Source organism: Drosophila arizonae, chromosome 2 (assembly GCF_054131065.1).
Source record: "Drosophila arizonae isolate 15081-1271.41 chromosome 2, UAZ_ARI_1.0, whole genome shotgun sequence".
Classification (NCBI taxonomy): Eukaryota; Metazoa; Arthropoda; class Insecta; order Diptera; family Drosophilidae; genus Drosophila; species Drosophila arizonae.
In genome coordinates, this window is record NC_142922.1 from 32,041,713 (window position 1) to 32,062,375 (window position 20,663).

General features: G+C 41.0%; 1 protein-coding gene across 1 annotated transcript in view; it reads left to right on the top strand.

The window, feature by feature from the left end:
- The window catches only part of cpo (RNA-binding protein), a gene marked incomplete at its 5' end in the record, with an annotated part of 67,805 nt that overhangs the window by 2,121 nt on the left and 45,021 nt on the right, over positions 1-20,663 (top strand). The gene's annotated exons all lie outside the window — the stretch shown is intronic.

Consider the following 20,663-nt stretch of genomic DNA (forward strand, 5'->3'; position numbering starts at 1 on the left):
CTTTAAATTCGGTCTTCTTACTTAGAACTTATAGCTAACATTAAGGAATAATCTATAATAATAAGAATAAGTAATTTAATTTTCTACATTTTAGTTTCTAAATTCATATATATTATATATGTATTATGAAGTAGAGCTAAAGTCCATCGATAGTGCTGACACAGGATGGTTGCAACCATGGATACTATCGGTGGTTCCGTCAACCATTTCAACATCTATGAAATCTAATTTCCTGCAGTCCTAGTTTATTATGTTAAAATACTAATGAGTAGGAGTACATATCATGTTTTTTCTTGGTTTAAGTTATCTAATATAAGTTATCTTTTATTTCCCTAATTCACACTCGAGGATTGGTTTATTACGAGAGTTGTTTCAGTAGTTCTCTAAGCAACACGATACAAACAGAATCTATACTATCGCTGGCTTTAACATCTATAGAATGAATCTGTTATGGGTTACATACAATATTATTCTTGGCAAGTTAATGAAATCGAATAACATTTCAGTAACACGGCGAAAGTGCAAGCGCACATGATAAAGCGTTGGCAAACAAGTTGATGATCGATATCTCAAGTGCATGTATTATAATACACACACACATGCGTACACACATATTAATATATATGTATAGTCCCATTCCCAGAACCGTTTTGACATGTAGAGCTGCATGCGCTGGCTGCAACTCGGGCGAAAGATTTTGGTGGCATGGTTTTTGTTTTTCTTTTCATTTTTTGTTGCTTTTGGTGGCTTGAAATATTGCATTACGTTGGGCAGAGCGCAGCAGCCTCAGCATGTGCATCCTCAGCAAAGGCAGCGCCGTGCATGGGGGCTGCTTTGGCCATGCTTTGGCTGCTTTACTTTTGATTATGCGCCCTGTCTTGTGCTACACATTTTTCACGCTGCTTTTTCTCATATGGCGACGGCTTCCCACAGCGCAAACGGCGCGTAAGCCGACGGCACGTGCCCAACGCCCCAGCCCCACGCCCAAAATTCTCTTACTTAAACGCCCTCCTCTGCGAGAGTGCATGTGTGTGTGTGTATGTGTATTTGTGTGTGTGTGCTTGTCTCTGCTCATGTCAAGTGCTACGTGGCCTTTCTTTAAGCAGCCCAGAGAGAGCATAACCAAAACTCAAAGCATTCAGAAGACTCTCTACATCCTCATAATCCTCCTCCTCCGCCTCCTCCGCCTCCTCCAGCTGCTCCGCCTTCTTGTGCAGCCCTTGCAGAAATGCAAGCGATGCGTTAAATTTGATTTTATCCTTGACGCATAATGCTCTGCTGCGTTGCTTTTGTTTAGCGTCCTCAACCTTTGCCCTGATTATGTTTCTCAAATAATATTTATGATGCACTCCTCCTGCTGCTGCTGCTGCTGCTGCTGTTCTGCGCGAGATGTCAACTAAAATTTATTTAAAGGTTTTTTAATGGTCGCGCAGCCACAATTGCATTTTTCAAATGAATGCGCAATCACAACAACTCCTCCGTCAACCCCTTCCACGGCTGCAGTGCGAAGCGATGCTCCAAAAAGCGCATTAAAAATGCATCAATCACGTTCCTCCACTTTGGACTGCAGCTGAAATTGCCAAAAGTGGAGCACAAGATAAAGATGAGCGCGAGAACGTAAAATATTTGCAGCAGTAATTCTGAAAGCGAATTAACTCACATATCACTTGAATTAATCAAATTAAATATGAATAGCACTGGCAAAAATCTGTTACAACTTATAAAACTCATTACATATGAAATTCGATTAATTTTCTATAGATAATAACAAGAAAGTCTAAACAAATAATAAATCATATTTATGAATTTCCCAATTAAATTGCTTAAACAGAAAAATAAAATATTTATTACAAATAATAAAAAATTATTACACTATAAATAGATAATTTTTAAAGATGTTTTATCTTAATAATGTTGTCAGTAAGTTGAATGATCGCATTTGGAGCGCCATCTAGCATAATTTGATAGGGAAATATAAAACAACAATTTAACAAAACTTAAAAACAAATTATGAAATCATCTTATAAATATTAAACAATAAAAAGATAATAGATAAAAGTGAAGCAGCACATGTTAAGGATTGATACGAGTTCGTGGCGCCATCTAGCGTAAATTGAATGAACATTTTCAGATAGATAGATATAACAAAAACTACAAAATAAATTACTTAATGAATATATAAATACTATATGTGAAAATATAAATATATAAAATAAATCTTGTAAAGCATTTTACCTGTTCCGATTGCAGCTTAAGGATTAAACGTTTCGAATATTTGTGTGTTGATGGCGCCATCTGGCATAACAGTGCTGCACTCACTTTTGTGTGTGTGTGTGTAAATCCAAGGCGAGTCGTCGACCTGGCCAAACGGAGCCTCGAATCTCTCGCACTTTTCTCGCCTCTTGCATTCGCGCCCAGCCACTGCCTTCATTTGTATTTATGAATAACACTACCATATACAGTCTGTCTCCCTCCCACTCTCTCTCGCTCTGTGTTTCTCTCAGTGTACGCTCTGTTTGTGCGAGTGTTGCTCTGCATGAATTATTGATAAGTCAATTAAAAAAGTATGACAGCAACTGATGGCACTTAAATATTTCACACACACCCGACGAGCTGCCCTCAAGGATATGCATTACCTGTCGCTCCAGCAGATGCAGCTGCAGCTCCAGCTCCACTTCTTTTCTCTCATTTAAACGTTTTATGAGCGCGCTGGCCGGAGCTTCAAGTGGCCATTGTCCGGGCCGGGCGCAGTTTCAGCTGCGTCTTGCAAAGGCCATTGGGCAGTCAAGTGTGTGCAACCTACCATAAAAAGTGTGTGTGTGACAACATGGCAGCCCTTCATCCCATGCCCGGCCATGCCCTGTCGTCTATTTGCAGCTTCCACATTTGATTTTATCAAAGTTGCAACAAAGCGCCATTCTCTATCCGCCCAGAGTGCCAGCCGACAAGTTTGTGGCAGCACGTCGTTAACCCGATCCCCCCTCCCTTGCCCCTCTCGCAACTGCACGCACGAATGCAAAAATATAAAATAAACTTAATAAAACTTGTCACAGATGTTGCACTCCGCCTCCTGCCCGCCCCTCTTCCCTCTCGGGCTGTCCAGCGTTTGCATTTTAAGCGTTGCGCACAATTAAACTTTTAACTTTCTGCCAGAGTTTTCGACAAGAAAAATTTGCCTTACCTAACGTACGGCCGCAACGTACTACCACCCCCACCACCACCCCCATCGCACCACTGCACCACCTCTTCCGCCCTGCAGCATACTCTGCAATTTTTGTCATGTTGTCTCGACGGAGGAAATTGCCAAGTGGCAAAATAGCCGTCAAAATGCTCTTTCTTTTGCAACACAAATTCTCTCTCTCTCATCTCTCTCTCTCCCTCTTTTTCTGCTGCCCCTCTCTGTTGTTATTTCCTGAGTTAGTTTTAGTTTTGCAGTTTGACATTTTTGTGCTTTATCATGTTGTCGCATGCAAACAACGTTGCATAGTGTCCAGTCTGACCGTCAGGTGTCGCTGCAAATCAGCCTTAACCTTTGCACTGGCAGCTGGCAATGCCGCGCAGCCAGCAGCAACTGTTGCAGCTGGCAACGCCGTGCAATACGACGCGAATCTCTTGAGCCTTGTGGCTGGTGTGGCGACTCCTGCTTCGCAGTGTCTGTTGTGTGGCAAATGCAAATCAACATTTTGCTGCTGCTGCTATTTTATGTTGTTTTTATTTTGGTTGCTCTGCTGCTGCTCGGCACGTTGCATGAAATTGCTGTCCAAAAATTTATTTGTCGCCTTGACATACGCCACAGCTATAAATATACCAGTAGCGCAAGCGACCGATAGAGAAAGAGAGAGAGACAGTGGGACAGAGAGAGAGCGGAGCCTGGCTAGAGAGCAAATATCGCAGACAAGGCGAACCAACTTTTGGCTCAATGAATTTCTAAACAACTTTTGTATGTCCACAGGGGTTTGGATACACATACACACACACACACACCCGCACACCAATACATAAACACACACACACACACACACACATAGAAGCAAATAAGCGGTTGCCCCTCGTTCGTTTTCGCTAAGTGAAATGTCAACGTTAAGTATTTTGTTTTGCCATTTTTGCGTTTTTGTTTGCGCCCGTTTTTAAATGCCAAAATAAAAAGAGTTTCGTGACAAGGCTTTTAAGCCATTTTCCGTATTTCAACTGCAGCAGTAGCCCAGCCCTGCCCCTCGAACCCCTTCGCCACTTGACGCCCTAATGGCTCACAATTCGGCGCTCAAGTGCAGACGGCGGAAGTGCCGGCAAGTGCCTAAGGAATGCTGAGCGCCATTTCAGGCGGCCACAATTGGCGGCCAGGATGCAAGAAATTGTTCGATTGCCTTTTCCGATAGCGCACGCCAAACCGATTTGCTCCACAGATACAATAAGGGCCAGCTAGAGATGTGAGCGTGAGGCGAAACGTGATCACCTCTAACTGTTGTTTTTATAAGGCATAAAAAACTCATCAGCGCAGAATTTTCAGTAAGAGTATAAAATTGAATTTTGAAATGTATATGTCGGAGAATGACTGTAGATATCGATTGGTAATATCGATAGGTATATGCTGTGAGTGGCAATCAGGATTACTAAACTGTCCGATTGCTGAGTGTAGTCCGTGTCACGTAGTGTTATGAGGTGGCAACATATAGTATGGGCAGATTGTTAAGAGATGACTCGGGGAGATGACTTGTATTTTGAAGATATGAACACACGTACACGGAATTCACGTAGCTCCAGCGTTAATAAGAAATAGTTAACTACGAACATGATAACGAAGACCCGACATATATTTGAAAGTAGTATACTTAATACTCCAAAATAAAAATAAATAAAACCCATTGTAAATAGATTATAGATGGGGCAAGAATGAACTTAGACACTCTTTAAAAATAAAATAAAATAAAAAATATATGAAAAAAAAAAAATAATAATAATAATAATAAATATGTATAATAATAAATATATAAACAAAATAAAATTTTACTAATTTTTTTTCATTTATAGAAACGTTGCAATGCAAATGCAAATTGTTAATATTTAAATATTTTTAAGTACACAGTTAATATTTAAAACATATATGCAAAAACTTATTAAAATCTTAAAATTTCATACATTCTACTTGTTCAATTGCGAATTATAGTAAAATGTTGGAGCTAGAAAAAGGAACCAAAAGTAAAGGAATAACGCAAAGTGAGCAGTTAAAGTGCCTGAAACAATTTTGGTCTGCTAAGCGTTAAGTACTTAAGTCAAGCTCTGGACAGGCTGCGTGTCATTTTGTGTTTCGCCAATATCCACTCAAAATACTTCGAGTGCTCGCTTCGCTCAGCACCTTCGCCTGGTGTCCTTTGCCCTATCCACCTTTTTTTTTCCCTTTTTTCGACTTTTCTTTTGTCCGAGAGTCTTGCTCAATTCCGCCTTAGACAATTTGGCGTTAAATGAAATTATTATAAAGGTCGCAACTGAAAGATGTTATCGGAAACAATTTGTGCCAGACTTAAGTTAATTGCGCAAAGTGCAAGCAGGCTTTAAGTGAACGCCGACTCGATTCGATTCGATTGGATTCGATTTACATTTTTAGCTGACCTTTTCAGTGAAAATAAAAAAATATACAAAATGAAAATCAACGTTCTGATATATTCAGCGTATAGCGTGCGCATATGACAGCTGTCGCTGATTAAAGTTCAATTAATTAAACAAACGACCATATTACAGTTGTCTCACATGCTCTTCCTTGTCAGAGCTACTCTCTTCCGCTCTCCCTCTCCCTCTCTTTTCCTCTTCCTCCCTCTTCCTCGCTCCGTGTCGATGGCATGCATTTAACATGCATTAACCGCACACCGTGTAATGCAATTAAAAATGCAAACTGTGCACATAAATTACACGCTTAAATAATGCAGAAATTAATAAGTTCTGTTTGCTCGGCACCACAGCAGGACATGTTTGCCCTCTCCCTCTCCCTTACGCCCTCCCTCTACCTCTCCCTTTCCCGTAGTAACCATAACTCTTAATTATGAAAGTGCGCAATGAATTTCCCGCAAACGCGTCTGAGGTGAATTGCAGAATTGCATCATTAATATCCCTTGATCCGGTTTAGCGCTTTGCTCAGCCCTGCGGCCGCATTTAACACCTTGGCCATTATCCTTCTAGCGCGTTTCGTCATCATCGGCGCCAGCGGCTGTTACGCTCCTATCGCTCATTAAGTCGCTTTTTTCGCTCGCTTTTCTCTGCTCTTGTTCTCTCTCTCTCTCTCTATCGTTTTTTATAGCTCATTAGCTGTTGCTCGGCCAATTGTTGTTTTGCTGTTGCCCCGTTTACGAGCTGCTATCAAATCGACAACATGCAAACGGCTCATAAATGAAATTGGCAAAGATGGAAAGAAGAAGCAACGGGTTGGGGTAACAGAGGGCAGCCGAACGGTGCTAAGAGAGCGCGACGGCGACAACTAATTATGGGAATATCCTTTGGCTGAGCCCAGCTTGAATAAAGCATTTGCTCTTTTCAATTGCGAATATTACGCATACGCAGCGTGTTGCACAACACTGAACATTGGAATTTACAAAACATCGATGCACGCAACACAAACAAACAAATATTTCTGAGGAACTGATTTTCGAGTGAGAAAAAGCCAAACATAGCTTCAAATTTAATTTATTAAACCCCGAATGTTCCAGAAGGAGGCGTGGCCAAATTGAATGAATCGTTTCAGTGCTGCCATTCTGGCTGTCTGTCTAAAATGTCGAGAGCATTTTACGTAAATTGAGAAATATTCAGTCTGTAGGTCACATGCTGAAACTTACATAGAAATCCCAATTTGGCCAATTGGCCAAATCAGGTGAAAAGCAGTTATTAATATCGAGTACCGACGAGAGAAGGAATGTCAAAAGGCAATATAAGCTATTATTTTTAATTAATATTAAAAAATAAATATTATTCACGCCGTCCACTATAACTATGCACAATAACGAGTTCTCGGTGTTGTTCTATTCCCTAGCTAGTTTAGGAGGCTTTATTTCGTTCTTTACTTAAGTTATTCCCCCACCTAATGCTTATTTTATCTTCTGCTTAAGCTATTCACGATCATCGCACTCACGCCAACTATCGGCAGACTCATCGCCATCGATATGATTAAATATCGATAGATGTATATATATTGATAGTTAACCATAGTCCCCCTCTCTCTAATCTCCTATTGGCCTATTGCGCTAAAAAGCTCTGGTTCGTCCGACAATGCCTTTTCTCACTTGTTCTGTCAAGCTACTTATTTCTGGTTGTAATTATATCAATGCAACACTATGCTTTCATTCAACCACAGCCGGAACTACGTTTAGCAACAGATATAGTCCTCTCTCTCCCTCTCTCTCTCTCTCTCTCTCTCTCTCTCTGTCTCTCTCTCCCTCTCTTTCTCTCTCTCTCTCTCTCCTCTCTTCTACTCTTTCTCAGTCTCTCTCTTCTCCTCGCCTGCTCCTCCCGTCTCTCGCTCTCTCTCTCTCTTCCGTCTCTCTCTCTCATGTCCTCTTCTCTCTCTACTCTCTCTCTCCTCTCTGGTCCATCCCTCTCTCTCTCTCTCTCCTCACCCCTCTCCTACCCTCTCTCTCTCTCTCTCTCTCTCTCTCTCTCTCTCTCTCTGCCTGTCTCTCCTAGTACAGTAAATAGATAATAATAGTTTTATATAGATCATAATAACAATAATTGTCACTAAGATGCCAACTCGCTCAATAATTAGGAGCTATCACTTCCATTCTAGGGCCTTAGGCAATCACGACGTCATAATCAACGTATCAATTCACAATTATTCAAAAATTTACTATATTAGTTTCCAATATTCAATTCATTACAAAGAAAAGAGGATAAAATAGGCTTCAAAGAACCTGATCAAAATTATATTTAAACTGCAAATCTAATCATAAATTCAAGGTTCCAACTCGTCCTAACAAAAATAGACCTATTTGAAATAATTTTCAGTTAATTGAAATTCCATAAATTTGCTGAATTCTTGCTCTGTGCCAGTTTTGCTTATTGTCGATTGAATTTAAGCGTCCTCAATTGTATTGCCATAAGCGCACGCTTCCTGTATCCTGCATCTTGTTTTCTGCGTCTATATGTGTGTGTATACGTGTGTGATCATTTGTGTGCTTAAATCATCAGGCAGTTGCCCCCGTTTGGGCATTTTTGTGCGAGTTTCGTGTCGAAAGTGCCGTTAACTGGCAATCGGTATGCATCACTGGCCGTCTCGCCCACTGACGCACGCATGCGGCGTATACGTAATACACAATAAATAAAGTAAAATAAACACGCATACGCAACAGCAGAGAAAAAAATAAACCCAAATGCAGAGAATGAAATTGTTGCTGACATTTGCAACAATTTCCGCTTGGGTCAGTTGTTGATTTCTTTGTCCTCTCTCTCCCTGTCTCTCTCTCTCTCTCTGATGTCCTTTTTATGATTATTATAAGTTTTTTTTTACATACAAATTTTCCATTTTTTTCCTGTTGGTTTCCTGGCTTATAAACGGAAAAATTCAGTTACCGATTTGCCGCTGCTTCGGTTCCTGCTCCTGATTCTCTGCCTGTTTCTTCTTCTTCCGCTTCCTTTTTTTTTTTTTGTTATTCCTGCAGTTGTTGAGTTTGCTTTGGCTCGCGTTGGCCGCTTTTTTGGCTGGGTTTGCTCACTTTTTGTGTTGTGTCATCATCGACACGCAAGTCAAACAAATCAGCAAACAAACAAGTGAGGGGAGAGGCCGGGGCAGCAGCATGTGAGTCCGAGGGAAGCTGAGCTGCGAAGACACGTTGCTTTTAGCGCTGCCCAACAAACAAACCAAGTTCCAGTGAGTCCCGTGTCCCTTGTCCCTTGTCCCTTGTCCCATGTAAACACCAGATCGTGACCAAAGGAAGCAAACTTAACCGTTTTCCTTTTCCTTATTTTTTCAATGACATTTTCACGTTCCGGCCACGCCTTTTGTAGCTGGCTTATTCTTTACGTGGAATAATTGAAGTTTCATTTGTGTTTTGTCGCCATTTCTACGTGGGATTTTATTTTATTTAATTTTATTTTTGTATGTTTTTTTTTTTTTATACTTGCAACTTGAAAGTTTTGCGGTTAGGTTGGCAAAAAGGTTAAATGTAATTAAATATTTATATCGGCATGGCCGAAAGACCGGAGTATCAATTGAAAATTTATAGGCTGAAGTCTGCTGCTCGCTGCTGTCCCCGTTTGAAATTTAATTTACACGCGCTGCGGTTGAATTTGTTTTTATTTATTTTCACTCAAATTGCAAATGTAAAGAGTGCCAATGGCCGATTGGGGGGCGCGCGCAGTAATGGAAAATTGTTGAACAAATAATAAGAGGCAGCAACATTCGTGTTTTATGGCCCGCAACAGCGCTGCGCCGTGCCCACTCTTCAGCTGCTAATGTGTTGAACATGTTGCCGTGTAATGCGTTGACAACACGCAAGGCACATGCCACAGGACCCTAGCAAACAAGGGAGCCATCCAGCCATCCAGCCAACCAGCCAGGCAGGCCGTCCCAGCAGCTCAGCAGCTCAGCAGAGCAACAGCTGCGAAGACAAATGACGGTGCCACATGCCACGGCAGCCAGGCGAGCCGAGTAGACAATGTGTTGCATAGGCGCCGCAGATTTGTGGCCATTGTTTGGCCATTTGACGAACTCCAGACAGAGAAATACAAAGAGAGAGAGAGAGGGAGGGAGAGAGGGAAAGGAATCTGCTTGGCGCGTGCTCCTGCTTGATCTGTGCGCACTTTAGTGGCATTCATTAGTGCTGCAATGTGTGGCTGTCCATCAGAGCAATGCAGACGCAAGGGCAGTCAAGGCAGGCGTCTCACACTTTTCCCTCCACCCCTACGCATTGCTCCTGCTACTTATTCTTAAACAGTTTGCCCCTTTCTCTCCTCTGGCCATCATTTTAGCTCCGTCTTGGCGAGCTTGCATCGATAATTTGCCTTTGGCTTGGCATTTTTATATTGTGATAACGCGCTGATTTTGATTTTTGCTCGGTTGGACCATTAGCTGCGCTCCACTCGCACTCATAATGGCTGCTCTGAAATCCCTGCTAACAACTGCAGCCAAACGAATTCAAAAAATTCCAGCACTTTACGGCAACAGCTTTGGCTCGTATGTGTGCTTGTTTCCTCTGGCAGTTAAAGTCAATCATCAAATATGAAAAATGTAGACACACACACACCCACACACATCGACTCGCACACCCACACACTCTTATACATATTCAGAGGCTGTTATACAAACACCTGCAGTTAGGCTGCAGGCAGCACACAATTCTCACACGAACGCGCAGGCGGCGGCCATTTGAGCGGAAACCGGAAATCAACTTTAGGGCGCTTTTTGTACATACAATTTTATTTTGCCCCAAACCAAACAACGACAGCAACCACAACAACAACAACAAATCGCTGCATGCCAAAATAAAAAGAGAAAGGAATATCAAACCATAACTCGCCGCGCTGCAGAGCGCGAATGGGAATGGATTGCTGGGAGCTGGGAGCTGGGAGCTGGGAGGGGCTCGTAGACCCAGTTTCAGTTACTCTCTGGTTTATTGCAAGGTATTTTCTGCTTTTATATGCCACATCATGCTGCTCTTATTTGTTTAGCGTGCGATTTCACGCTTTGTTGGGGCGTGGGCGTGGTTATGGGAGTGGGCGTGGGTGTGGGCGTGGCCGTGGGTCGAGTGCGCACTGGGACCTTCACATTTTGGCACAACGTTTGATGTTTTATGCAAGCAGAGCCCCGGCTCCTACGTCCCGAACAGCAGCTACCAATATAAATATGCAAAGTACATCCTAAAGCTACTCAAATCAGTGCAACTTAAAGCTGCAGCTGAAGATCGAAAGCTGAAAGTTGATTTCATTAAACAAATAATAATAAAAGCTTAAAAGCTTCTGAGCACTACAGAAAAATTAGGCAGATGATAGTTCAGGCAATCCAACAATTAAATTTGTTTTATTAAATACAACTATTAATAAATAAAACATTTTAAGAGCTACATAAGAATTAAATTTAAAAAACAGAGTTATGCCTGAAGGCCTTTGTCGCTCTGGCTTAACAACAATTGTTATTTAGAATTAATTCTTGGTAACAATAAATGAATAAATACGAAAAATAGCAGAAATCAAGGTCAATGAGAGGATAACGATACATAAAGCAAGCATGGAGAAATATTTAAGCTGCATAGCGGCTTTAAGAGTCAGACCGCATATTACTAATCTATAAAGGCTGCAAAGGCCTTTGCATGATATTGAATTGCTTTCGAAATTGAATCGATTGATCGATTGGTGTATCTGCTGATGCGAGGTGAGCTTTAATTGAAGTGCATGTTTACGGGTTGTTGTGCCCACGCACTTAAAAGTTCCCGGAGAAAAGAGCTGGTACAGTCGATCAGCGGCTCGAGTGGCCGATGTTCTCGTTATCGGAACGCACGTAAATTATTCAGCAGAGTGTTTTATAGTTCATTTACCTAGCTGAGTACCTGCAGGCCCGGCCGGCAGAGGCCGAAGCAGAGGCTGCAACTTTCTGGCGGACCACTTTCCAGTCGGTTAATGCAGGCAGCGCAACAACTTCCGAGCAACAAACAAAAACCTGGTCAAAAACCATTGAAGCACAATTTTAATGGGGCGCCAAAGAGGTAGCAGATGCAGCCGGAGCTGAACCTGAAGAAGGGCTGAGTGAGGGGCTGGCGGGTGGCGGGTAGCGGGTGGCGGGTTGGCTGACTGACCGGGGAAGCTTTTGCGCGTTGAGCAATTCATTTAATTTGAGTTGCATGTAAGTTGCGGAAGGGAAGCTTGGAGTTGGATGCTGGAGCAACGAAACGCTTTGGGCTTTAATCGGAGTGCGCACTCGGGCGCGGAGGGAGGTGGAGGTGGCAGAGTGTCACAAACAATGAGCCTCGGAGTATGGCATAGAAAAGCGAACTCCTTTTGGTGCGCCGCCCGCCTTTCTTTCCACTTTGCGTAAACATAATTTTCTTTTCCGCCCATTTAAGCCTGAAAAGGCGCTCCAAACTCCTAACCAGGGCCCCGGGCCGCATCCGCTACCTCAAAGGGCGGGGGGCTGGCAACAGCAAGCAACCCGCCTGCTTAATTTCAAATTGTGGCATGCATAGAAAATAACTCCCATTGAGCATTGTGCATTAAAAATCTGAAGCCGAAGCTGAGGCAGAAGCAGAAAAAAACGAAAATGGCAAATCCTCTTCGCCAGCCTTCGTCCTTCTCGGAGCATTGGAAAGCGATTGGCCGGCAGGCAACATTTTCATGCCATAATTGTGTGGGATAACATGGGTTAAATGCGTTGTCCATTGTGCTGCCACAATGCTGATTCGGCATTTGTCCGAGGCCATAAAAATCGAATTGTTCAAGCCCAATAAGACTCGTAACCCCTTGAACATATATCACGGCTGCAATTCAATGAGCACCCAATTTTCAACAATCAAAATGCTTCTACATTATATTCTGACCGAACTTTATTTGCTTGATAATACAGCGGAGGAAGCTCTTCATATATGTACTTAAAAAGATTATGCATCAATGATATACAAAACAGGACAGATACTGACATAATAATATATTTTATTATATATCTAGAAAGCACATTTGTATATGCAAAATGCCTGCGAATGGCTGAACATATGACAGATACTTTCAATAAAATTGGTGAATTAAATATTAAAAGCTGACTAGGTTTAATAAAAATAAATACATTTTTAAATGTCTATGTCTATAAAAAAAATCATGACTGATATATTTATTTTATATTATATACACATTTTTTCATATATATATTTTATTTATTTTTTTGCAATAAAATTAAAAGTAAAGATATGAATAAAAATAAAAATGAATTGAATCGAAATGAAATATTAACATTGAATATACTTGAACTTTCAACAAAATTTACTCAATGCCAATTTATACTTTTATTTAGTATTTGTTTATTTGACTTCCATTCAAACATAAGCTTATATTGTCAGAGAGTGCACAATCTAATCACTTAACTCTTATTGTTCTCTAATTGCAGGTATGCATCGCAGCACATGCGTCACATATAATATCTGATTTTTGATCGAACACGCAAGTATTCGGGGGCTGAAGGCAAATTGCAATTTAGCCGACAGAAATAAAATTAAGCTGTAGCCAGACGGCTGGGCTGGAATGTGGGTCATCAAATATCCATTTGGAATCACAACACACAAATTATACAAAATTATAGAGCTGATCCGCACGCGTAACGCGCGATATCAACTGATTTGCAGTTTAAGCGAAAAACAATGTTCAGCCCAACGACAGATGCCAATGTGAGGGTTATCTGGTGGCTGGTGGATATCTATGGAACATGGAGGGCATTGTGGCGGGCACTTAACATGCATACATAGATACATATGCATACATATATGCGTCGGCATTGCGTGCTCCATAGCGTCGATATCCGCTGAAGCGGTCATTTCTATTCGCGTTCAGCTGACGTGCGTTCGCGTAATTACAGACCCAAATGGTGACATGGCTGTGCCCCATCGCTCTTTCTCTTTCTTTGTCTCTCTCTCTGTCTCTCTATCTACAATAGTCAACTCCCTGCCTCTGGCTCCTTTTCACATGCAAAAATTATCAATTGTACGAGCATAAACAGAGAGCGAGTGAGAGAGAGATAGTTTGATGTAGGGCCTACACACAGAGACAGAGACAGGAACAATGTAGACGGAGACGGCGACGTTGACGACGACGTCGACGTCGACGCTTCGTGCGCAATTTGGAAAACTAAATTGTTCTATTGTATTTAAGTTAATTACTCATGCTAATGCTAATTTGCCTTGTCGACGCTGCCGACGCAGTTGACAATTGCCAGTTCGGAGAGTACGAAAACATTTTGCACAGCAATTTCACTTGATAATGATGTTGATGCTGATGCTGATGCTGATGTTGTTATTGTTGTAGTTATAGTAATTACTGAAATACTCAGTCACACGACTAGGGAAATATCTTGTTTATTATGTACTATGCTTGAGTTAAATCACTTAACATGGGCTAAGTTAACTTTCAAGCTTGATTCAATTCGTTGTCAAATGATTTTCATGATTGGCAATTTTAATTGAAATTTTAGAATTTAAAGACATGAGTCTGACAATATAGACAATGCTTGTCACAGAAATATATGAAATATAAGCATATGTATATTTATTGAGAACGAATCTTATATGTCGTGAATTTCCTCTTTAAATTTATAAACATATATCATAATTGTAATTTTCATGATATTTATTTACTCAAATGCCTATAATATTAAATAGTAAATAGTCTCACCCTTACCCTAATTTTACTATGTGATTCAGCTGGATCTTATCGGCATTCATTATACGCATACAAACAAAAAGTGAAAAAAATTCAATTGACAGCGACTTTTTATTTATTTTAACCTTTTGTTCTGAGCTAAGCGCTGACGTCGATTCCCACACCCACCCACACACACACACTCTCAAGTCCAGGTACACACACTTGCATATCTGTTCATGTGTACACTCTTATGTATGTGTATACATATATGTATTTATAGCTGGGTTTATTTTTTATATAACCTTCACGGTTGGCAGAACACGAAAAAAAAAGCAAAAAAAAAAAAAAAAAGCAGCGCCAAATGTCAAAATGTCCAAAGCTGATTGTTATATTTACGACTCTTTTTTAATGTTTGACAAATTAGTAGCAAGAAGCGTTGCAAACAGAGCGACAACAATTTCAGCAACAGCAATTAGGCTGTAAAAACAACAGCAGGGACCACATAAAAGGCAGGAAGCTAATGGAATTTGCCTGCTTCAAAAAAAAAAAAAAAAAAAAAATGATATAACAAAAAATTAAAATAAATCTCGGGAGAAAAATAGTAAAGAATTAAAAAAAAAAAAAAACAATAATAATGTGAAAATGAATCGGAGGCTATTTGAATGCGACTCAGACCACTAACGGGTGCTCATATTACAAGCCAAACGCCATTGTCAGCTAGTCAGGCCTGCCCTTACACCTCCCACTTCCCGTCAACCCGACGAGATCTACAGTTATGACTGCACTTGAATGCTACTTATAAGCTCTTGACTTATGCAACGCGTACCAACCACGAAACCTTTCCTATCTCAAGTTACCAATGCGGCAGCCGACATCGTGACTGCCACGCCCTCGCGCCTCTCGCAGTTGGTCTTGCTTCTGATTTGACAGTAATCTTTGTGATGATATTTATAGCACTGACTAAATCTAGCCCCAATTTTAAAAATGCTCATTAGTGTATATCTCAATCAAGCAGCATTTTTTTTAAAATATCATTGAATGAAATAAATTGTAAAATAAATACGTATATTTCAAGAAAAGTTGAGGTTGCTAAACAATTTTTAAATAAAAATGAAAATCATTGCCTCTAGCTAGGAATCGATAAATATAATAATGAATTTCTGAAAGGAAAAGCATCAGCTCTCTCCGGTCTGCGTTGTTAAATATAATTCATAGCATATATCTAGCCTCCATTTATGCGAATTTTCGAACTCAACTTCCTCAATCAATCAGCATATTTGAATAAATAAAATAAACAAACAAATATTTGAATAGCAACTGAGATTCTTAGTGAATATCAATATCTAATTAGAGGTTCTGTCACACCTGTTTCTGTCTCTTACATGCACTTTACCAAAACAGTTGCACACGATCTGTTTTAAATTACAATAACTAGCACTTAGTAAGGCCATCAATGATTATCGACTGTGGCTTGTTCGACTTTGACATTTGTATTGCATTTGACATTGATCGCAGCATGTCTCCCAATGCACATGTTCTCCCAAGTTATTGATATCTGTAGAGCTGCGAGTCATGTTCACGTCTCACTTGAACTGTGAGAACTTCGCGCCAGACTCGTTATTGAGGGCCAATTGAGCACAGCGCAACGATCAATTGGCAGCAACAACAAAAATGCACGTTGGCGTTTCTTTAATTAAGCTAAATAATACAAGAATCGATAGCTGTTAAACGCTTACGTACAGCACCGGCAGAAGGTGGGCGTAGCTAGACATGTTTGCGCATGAAGAACCCAGAGCTTAATTCTATTGTGCTCAGTCATTGAGCAACTGTTAGCTAGAATATTTAGCTGCCTGAGCAAATTGTGCTGAGCTAGGAAAATATACGGAAAAGCTAGGAGATAACAAGAGAGAAAGTATTTGTTTCGCTAATGATTATATTCGGAGCAAAGTACATTTTTATTCTATCTCTGATGCGGTATATATGATATATGATATTCGTATGCCAAACAAAAATTTATATATCTGATTAAAGGCCTTATGAGCTTAAAATAATAAATAAATATAATAATTAAAATAAATATAATATTCATAAAAAATTGTAATAATAGAAAAAAGAAACAGCGAAAATATTTTTTGAAAATTGAAAAATAATTATTAGAAATAATAATTAAAATATATAACAAATAAAATAAAATAAAATAAAAACAAAGTGCTTCAGATAATTTTAATTATTATTATTCTGATACATATAATAGCACAAGAAAATAAGTTTTAAAATGAATGCAATTCATTCAACATCCTCAAGTATTTGCGCCTTATATGAGATAGCAATTGTCTCAATGCCTTAAATACGTACTGATACGTACTGATTCTCATACATTCTCATGTATGCAAGAGCATTTGAGAAAACAAGAAAATGCTTGAATGTTTATCATTTTGTGCGCATTGTCCGCTCTCTCTGCTGGGAAATGGCTCACGCCTCTGCTGATTGCGATGTGTGCCAGTTCCCAAGGTGCTTGGTCTCAGTGCAGCTCTCAGAGAGAGCTCCCTAAGCGACCGCCCTTGCCTGGCCCCCGGGCCGTGTGTGCTGCCCTTCAGTGCTTCATTGTTGATTTATCTGCTTGGCAAATGGCATTTGAATTAAACCGCCAGCAAATTGGCCAAATGAAACAGATATTATAGAAATGCAGTCAGCTGGCGTCGGTTGGCCGCAAACAAAATATTGAAATGCAAATAAATTGCGCATATATCAAATAAAACAACAAGAATTTGCCGCAATTGAAAACTGTGAACAAAATGTACAAAATTTCAATGATTTTTATTGCTTTCAGTTTTCCGTTTGTTTGCACATCAAATGGAGAGCCACTTCCACTTTTTTTAGAGTGAAAAGTTAGACTGCACAACGTGAATCTAATTTTCCCTAGTGCAGAAGCTGAAAACTTATGAGTCGGCAATAATAAGCAGCGGCAATTGCTGCCCCTCCCCCTCAGACCTGATGATGAGAAGCATAAAATAATTGGCATAAAAATACATTGGCCGATTCACTGCTGCCGATGACGATGCTGTGCATGTTTTCTTGGCAATGGGCGAGACAAGGGCCACTTAACATTCCACATGCAGTAATTTGATTTAAACGCGAAAGAAAATCATTTTCAGACAGCGCCTTCAACTTGTTGCTCGGTGCGATATAATTAAATATTGTATTTTGCCAACGATTTTTGCCTGTCGCAAGGCTAGTCTGCTGCTCACGCTCATGCTGCTGCTGATGGCGTTGCAGCCTGGCCGCTTTTGTTGTCTGCCTGTCATTGGGCAAACAAATTACTCTGCAACGCTGCCAGCCGACTGAGCGCTCAGGCAGATTGCCCAGTCTTAGATAAATCTGTGTCGCCATATGGCCCCCCTCCTGCTCCTCCCTGACTCGTCCGCTCTCTATCTGCCTCAGACACTTTCATCAAGCTTATCTGCGGCAATTTCATCGCAAACTTGAAACAAAAGAAACCCCAAGTTGCCGCCAACAGATTTGCCGTCTATATATACTGCGGCGCGGCTCTGCCGGGATAAGTCGGCTGAGACCTCAACTTAAAACGTATTAGAAATCCATTTGGTAAATGGCCCTCTAAACGATCCGATGCCAGCTGCAGCGCAGCATCTCGCCAATTTGTCAACACCTTTTGGCCAAAAGTCTAGCAGCCGAAACTTTTCGCTTGGCTTTAAGCCTTGCCAGTTAAGCGCGCCAAAAGCCGCATGCTAATGCTCATTAAAAATCCCATCCAAGTTTTCTCTCTGGCAAACTTGTCTCGCTCCCTCTCTCTCTCTCTCTCACACACACTCTCTTGGCTCCTTCTCCTGCGCCAGCGAACCTTTTGATGTGCAGATAATTTGCTAGCAAATGTGGTTACATCATTAGCGTGTGGCCTGCCAGTCGAGGTCTGCCTCTCCCCTCTCCTCTCTCCCCTCGCTCCTTGCTCTCTATTGCGTGTCCTGGCCGTAATAAATTTATTAGACTCCCTCGCAAATGATGCATGGCGCCCTGGCCATGCATAGCTGCCCTGCCAACATATATTAAGAGGGCCCAAGTTTTATAAACAAGCAGCATGAAACAAAGCTGCAGACGTGTCTCCACACACAGCCTGCCCCTCCCCCATCCACTCTCTCTCGCTCTCCTGCTCTCCTCACAGCCTCTACAAGGCAGTTCCTTGAACTTCAGCGTCGACAAATTATTTAGCATCGCGTGAATCTTTCCCCCGCCCACACCCGATTTACCTGTATTTATATACCCGAGCAAGAGAGAGATATGCAGGTGTATGTACATGAAAACTGACACTTTTAATGAGCTTTGTGGTATTAATCTCTGTCGTCGCGTTGAAGTTGGGCAACTTTATCATTTTCATCATTTGCGGCTTCATTCTATTAACTTTGGCATTTCTAATTGCATGTGCTGGCGAGGCGAAGGTTTACCTTTTGGAAAGCAATTACAAATCTGACCCTGGGAATGGGAATCGGGCCCACATTTTTGAAGACGAGATGAGCCACTCGGCAGGGCGACGACAAAAAGTAATGAATATGACAGCATTTCGTAATGCAACTCATGAGAAATCGCCTCACACCGGTCTGGCAGCATTTGCCACTAATGGAAAGTTTCCGTAATTTGTCAGCAGACCATAAAAATACCGTGCGCCATATGCCGTATACCGTATGCGGTATGCCGTATGCCGCGCGCCGTATTCCGTGTGCAGATAGCAGAAAAATGTCAACTGTTTATGTGGGGAGGGTGATCTGGCTAGGGGTAGGCTACGCGTTTCACATTTATGCATATATTCACGAGTGGCACTTGAGCCGGAAGGTTAAAGTTTGTCGCAATAACTAAGTCGCTGCTCCTGCTCCTGCTCCTGGCATTGCATAACTTGATTATGACCAAGCCAGCGGATGAGTGGCTTCTGCTCGTAATTAACACCGTTGAGGCGTCCGCAGGTGCTTCTGGTATTTAGGCAAACGTCAGCAGCTACCCGAAATGCGGCTGATTGATAAATGATATTGTGCAGTCGAGTCGAGCCGAGCCAAGGGAGCTCGGCCGACCTTTTGCCAGCCACTCACCTAATCGCAATATAAATATTATGTATGCGAGCACTTCCCAGCCAAGGCAACTGCCAACATCAACATTCATTTCCCGCACACAGCTTAAGCGTGTGTGTGTGTGGGTGTGGGTGTGGGTGTGTGCGTGAATAATTCCGCCACATTAATATCCACAAATACATCATGACTTTCTACAAGCGACTGCCACTTGAGGCAGCTCTACAACTTGCTGCAGTCCTGCCCTCGCGCTAAGGACACCCTCTCAGCCGGAAGCTGCTTTCCTTTCGTCCCACTTCAGTGGAAACTTGTCATACTTATGGAACTGCGAAAGAGAGGGAGAAATAGAGAGAGAGGGAGACAAAGAGAAAATGAGAGATCCGCATAAACGCTTCAATTTAACCGCAATGGCAAAACAAGCAGCACAGATATAAATGTCCTGTAATCCTGTAATGGCTTACAAATATCTATGGAGAGCGCACTTGGCTGAAGAGCGCATTTCCGAGCTGGCATTGCTCTGTTCATCATTCTGCATTGCCTAATGAGAGATAAATATTATTTTAATTAATGGGAATCGCGCCCGCCATTGAATTAACTCTTGGAGTTATATGGGCTAAGCTCGCCGAGTGACTCGACAAAATAGATGTGCACAATCAATGTAGAGCTCGACTGGCACCAGCTATAACTGCGAAAATACTTAAATATAATTAACTCTATACATAGACAGATAAACAAATAGACTTCACGATGGGCAATATATTTATCTATATATATATATATATATATTTTTTTTTTTTTTTTTTTTTTTTTTTTCCTTTCTGGCTTTTATTCACATTAAACTATTATTATTTTCTACTGTGATAAAGTTAAAATTGCCATAAAATATAATATTTTTCAAAGTTTTATGTTTTATGAATAATAAAAAAGAAAATAAGTTTGCCGCAATTAATTAAATTTAAAAAATCCCTAATGAATTTTATGTCAATAAAAACAGGAAAAAAAAAATTATTTCTTTTTCGCTTATTACATATTCAGAAAATGATATACATGGTCTAAATTCCAGTTCTCTGACCTCAACAGCGATATCTGCTAGACTCGCAGTGCGTTTAGATCGAAGCGCGTTTCCTCTGATTTAATTAGAGCACATCAAAGTTTATTTTGCGCTTGCCACATTTTGTGGCGCGAGTGCGGAACAAAAGTGGCTTTTGGCTTCAGCAATTAGAGGCGCAAATTTGTTGGGCAACATGTGTCAAGTGCATTTATTTAATTATTGCCATTTAC